The following is a 6,000-nucleotide window of genomic DNA, read 5'->3' as shown; positions in this document are numbered from 1 at the left end:
CGCTACATACCAACAATAACCTTGCATCTAGCAGTACAGGAAATCGTGTAGGATGCACCTACAAAGAATTCACTGCCTGCAAACCTTTGGAATTTGATGGAACCGAAGGACCGATCGGATTGAAACTGTAACGACCCGGATTTTTCCGATCGTTTATTGCATATAAGATTAATAAACCTTACCAACATGATAAGCAATCTAAATTGTTGAGATTTATGTTTTTGAAAAGACTTTTACACAACGTTTGACCGTCCAATTTGACCGATGATATCACGAACTATATAACATATGATAATTATACGTCTGGGTATATATATGTATCTATATATATTTAACATGATCTAAGGATGTTTAACATCTCATTGTGTACTAATAACAATGAGTTGTAGGTATATTTTGAAACTACTAACTTAAGTTTTCAAAACGATAACTATACGTAACGTTCTTTGACATAAATACTTATAATCTATAATACTTATACATGCATCGTATAGATATGTATTTAATCACTTTTAAAGGGCTTACATACATAAAACAATATAAGTATATTTACAAAAGATAGTTATATTTGAATCCTCGTTCCATTTTCTCAAAGATTTCTATACGTATACCTAGGGTATATGTACCGGTATCATACCCATCTTCTAGATGTATTTACTATTGGTATATACATGTCAAATCAACATCTATTCAGCTCTTGTTCATGACCTTAAGGCTAGGTAACTAGAATTGGAAGTATGCATGACTAATTTTACAAAATAACAAAATGAAAATTTGTCCATGTTCCCCATTTTCACATTTTTAAGACCTCCCCCCATTCCATTTCTAATTCAATCTTTTACCTTCATTTCCTAGCTAAACACACACATATTCATGAGCCTTAAACACCTTAAACATCTCAGCAAACAACCATGAAGATCTAGCTTCAAAAACAACACTTAAACATCATAAGAAAATCTTTCCAAGAACACTCCAAAAATCCTTCCAAATTTACAAGTTTACTTCCAACCTTTTGATCCAACTCCACCACTCTTTTGGTTCTAGGATTTTACTCATCTTTTACAGCAATCTTGTCCAAGTAACTTGAGGTAGTAACCTTGTTCATAATTTTATTCGATTCATATTTATATAGCTATCTTATTTTGTGATATAAAATTTTAACAACAAGAACATAGTTTGAATGATTTCAAATTTGTTCGCAAACTAAATAGATCCTTCTAACTTAACTTTTAAAATACTTCAAGACTTGTAATATATCATAATGATATGCTAATTTAACAAGATACAACTTGTTTTTACAAAGAACACCTTAAAACTGAATCTATGTCGTCGGAGTGTAACCGGAGGCTGTTTTGGGTTGGATAATTAAAAACCATCTTGAACTTTGAATTAGAAGTTCATGTTCTGAAAAAATGATATTTCTTATGAATATGTTAACACATAAAAATTTCATGGTTTAATTCAAAGTATAAGTATTTTTAGAAAAATGACCATTAAATGTTGTTTTTATGACAAAAATGATTACTTTCATAAGATTCACCTAGAGTTTGGACTATAACCTGTGATTCCGAATGTAAACCAAGGTATTTACAGTTCATATTCTTAAAATTTGACTCGATCCAAGGAAGTGGCAAGTTAAATCAACAAAAACGGAGTTGTAACGAAGAAACTACGACTAAAATAAGATCGGGTATCCAAAGCTTGTTTAACAACGAAAATAATTGGAGAAAAATTAAATAAATCATATCTTTCCTAATTAATATGATATTTCATATATATTTACTCATGATTTAATTTTATATATTTCAGGACCACCCGTAAACAACACGAGAAGATTAATCATAAGACCTCATGTACGTACGCAACACGTCATTTGACAACACGGTACTTTATGTACGCAACACGTCATTTGACAACACGGTACCGTGGGTCAAGATTAATTCCGATCAACATGAATACAATGGGGTCTTTATTTTTTTTTTAGCAACTAATTGTGGACTACTAACGTCGGACTGCTAACTACGGACTAAGAAATTATTAAAAGTATTAAAAGTATATATATGAAACGTTTATTTCTTAAAAAGAAAATATGTTGATATATCATATATATGGTTAGGTTCGTGATATCTATCGGAGACCAAGTCGAGTTAAATACCTTCAAGGAAAAGGTGAGTATATAGTCCCACTTTTAAACTCTAAATATTTCGGGATGAGAATACATGCATTTTATGATTTACGTTATAGACACAAGTACTTAAAAATATATTCTACGTTGAGTTGTACCACTGGCATATCTCCTTGTAACTTGGTAACTACTATTTACATGCGGTATTGTAAACGCGAATCCTGTTGATAGATCTATCGGGCCTGACAACCCCAACCGGACTGGATGACCAGTATTCAACGGTTGCACAGTACTTCGTTTCGGTGACTACACTTGGTACGGTGTAGTAAGATTTCATAATAAAGGGAATATGCGACGTTGATTAAATGTTAAGTATGGTTATCAAGTGCTCAACAACATAGAATATTTTTATTAAAACGTTTATATATGAAATCTTGTAGTCTATATTTATAACGCTGCCGGCATTAAACCTATATCTCACCAACTTTATGTTGACGTTTTAAGCATGTTTATTCTCAGGTGATAACTAAAAGCTTCCACTGCAACATGTTGAATTTAAGCAAGATCTTGAGTATGCATATTTGTGTCAAAAATAAAACTGCATATCGGAGGATTTGTAATGTAAAATATGTTGGAGGTCGTATTGTTATTATCACATGTAAAGTTTGTAAGTCTAAGATTATCGCTAAACGATAATCATTATTAAGTTGTTTAAACCTTGTATTTGTAATAAAAGCTATGGTTTGTATTGTAAAAACAAATGCAGTTTTTGAAAAATGTCGCATATAGAGGTCAATACCTCGCGATGAAATCATATGTTATTGTATTCGTCCTTATGGTTAAGGTCGGGTTATGACATGTGGTATCAGAGCGTTGGTCTTAGAGAACCAGAGAATTTGCATTAGTGTGTCTTATCGAGTTTGTTAGGATGCATTAGTGAGTCTGGACTTTGACCGTATTTGATTTCGAAAACTATTGTTTATCCTTGTTGGCTAAAAATTAATATGTAAATATTATGTAGTATTAACGTGCTAGTTGTTATGTGATAGATGTCTGGCTTAGAACTTATTATCACATTCAGCGACTCCGAACCAGACTCTTCAGATGGTGTTCCAGTCATTAATCTATCCGATGATGAAAACGACACCTTTGGGGAAGACTCACAAGTTCCAGATGAATCAATTGAAGAGGAACCGGAAAGTGATCCTGAGGAGGAAGAAATACAGGAAATTACGAAAGACAAGTTCGAACGAGGAAAGAAACGAAAGGCTACTGAAATGGAAAATCTAAATTCCGAGTCTAGAGAGGATGTTGTGGAACCAACTCCACCAGATACTTCCACACCTATTCCCGCTATTCCTATTAGTTCTATCCCGACATCCAGTTCTTCGGTTCCTCAGCCAAAACGTAGGGAGACAACCAGGATAACCTTTAAGCGATTTCTTTGAACACAAACGCTTTGGGTTAAATGATGCGCTGTTGTTTTAAACCATGGGATCATATAATGTTTTGTATAATATTACTAGTGTGGTTTGCTTAATGTTTGATGTAAGATAAACATATGTAAAATAGTGAAGTGTGAAATGCAATAATTTTCCATGGTTAAGTATTATTTGGGTGGTAGTAATTGATTTTCGTACTAAGCTATTAAGTATGAACTTTAACGGGTAGGTACTGCCCTAGATATAATTATAAAATGCTAATAAGAAGAAAAGGCTTTTATAATAATAACTGGTTCATATTATTAATAAGCTACGATGTACTGTAAATACATACTACATCTATAATATTCCATGTGAATAATTATTTTTTTTCATTCTTATTGAAGATTATGGCGCGATTGAACCGAATGACGGAACAAGAAATCCAGGAACTCATCAATCAGCGAGTGAACGACAGAATGTTATGGGTCGAGGCTGCAAGAGGTGCTGCAGTTAACCCAAATCCTCGTGTGGGGTGCACTTACAAAACTTTTCAAGGTTGCAAACCCTCATCATTCAGTGGAACAGAAGGACCGGTCGGTTTAACCCGGTGGATCGAAAAGATTGAGTCTGTGTTTAAAATCAGTGGTTGTATTGAGAAGGACATGACCAAGTATGCATCGTGCACCCTACAAGATAGTGCACTCACGTGGTGGAAAAACTATGTGAAGGCCGTAGGAGGAGATGTAGCTTATGATACTCCTTGGGAAGAATTCAAAACAATGCTAATCAACGAATATTGTCCAAGGAATGAGGTTAGGAAGTTGGAAGCTGAATTACGAAGCCTGAAAGCTGTTGGTACTGAACTCACCAACTACAATCAGCGATTCATGGAATTAGCTTTGCTATGTCCCGAATTGGTACCAACCGAAGAACGGAAGATTGAACTGTACAAAGACGGTTTGCCTAAAAAGGTCAAGGCAAATGTTACAGCATCCAAACCCAAGACTATTCATGAAGCTATCACCATGGCGAACGAATTGATGGACCAGATTATTCTGGATAAGAACACCGATGTCAAGACATCGGGAAACAAAAGAAAGTGGGAAGGTAATCATCAACAATCCAACAAGAAACAAGAAACCACGCAAGGTGCGGGTAGTGGTTCAAACTCAGGTTACAAAGGACGAAATCCTTTATGTAACAGATGCCACAAACATCACTCTGGTTATTGTAACATGGTGTGCAACAATTGTAATCGAAAAGGTCATCTTGCTGAAGATTGTAGGGTTCCCGCTACAAATACAAACGGTACCAAGACTCCTGCCACCAATGCAAATAGAACTGCCTTGGCCACTGTTACTTGTTATGGGTGTGGGAAACAGGGTCATTATAAGAGCCAGTGTCCGAATCCAGAGAAGAATAATGGATCTGCACGTGGAAGAGCATTTGTTATTAATGCTAGAGAGGCGTGTGAAGACCCGGAGCTTGTTACGGGTACGTTTACCATTAATAACTTATCCGCATCTATTATATTTGATACTGGTGTCGATAGAAGTTATGTGAGTAGAGACTTTTACGCTAAATTGAATTGTTCATCATTACCTCTAGATGCTAAGTACATGATTGAGTTAGCTAATGGTAAACTAATTAAAGCCGATAAAATTTGCCGTGATTGTAAAATAAATTTAGCCGGAGAAACATTTAAGATTGATTTGATACCCGTAGAATTAGGAAGTTTTGATGTAATAGTCGGCATGGACTGGATGTCCAAAATAGGAGCTGAAGTTGTGTGCGCCAAGAAGGCAATTCGCATTCCTCGTAAGGATAAAACGCCAGTAATGATTTATGGAGAGAAGGGTAACTCAAAGCTAAAACTCATTAGTTATTTGAAAGCTCAAAAGTGCTTGAAGAAAGGGTGCTATGCTATCTTAGCACATGTTAATAAAGTCGAAACGAAGGAGAAAGTGAAGAGCATCAATGATGTGCCTGTGGCAAGAGATTTTCCTGAAGTCTTTCCGGAAGAGTTGCCGGGATTACCTCCATTTAGATCTGTAGAATTTCAAATAGATCTAGTACCAGGAGCTGCACCAGTGGCTCGTGCTCCATATAGACTTGCACCATCTGAGATGAAAGAGTTACAAAGCCAGTTACAAGAATTACTGGACCGTGGTTTCATTCGACCGAGCACTTCACCGTGGGGAGCTCCGATTTTATTCGTCAAGAAGAAAGACGGATCTTTTCGAATGTGTATAGATTATCGTGAATTAAATAAGTTAACTATCAAGAATCGGTATCCACTACCGAGAATTGATGACTTATTTGATCAATTGCAAGGATCATGTGTTTACTCAAAAATCGACCTAAGGTCGGGCTATCATCAACTACGCGTCAAAGAAGAAGATATTCCGAAAACTGCTTTTCGGACACGCTACGGTCATTATGAATTTTTGG

This window comes from Rutidosis leptorrhynchoides, chromosome 5 (genome assembly GCF_046630445.1).
Source record: "Rutidosis leptorrhynchoides isolate AG116_Rl617_1_P2 chromosome 5, CSIRO_AGI_Rlap_v1, whole genome shotgun sequence".
Classification (NCBI taxonomy): Eukaryota; Viridiplantae; Streptophyta; class Magnoliopsida; order Asterales; family Asteraceae; genus Rutidosis; species Rutidosis leptorrhynchoides.
This window is presented reverse-complemented; position numbering follows the sequence as displayed.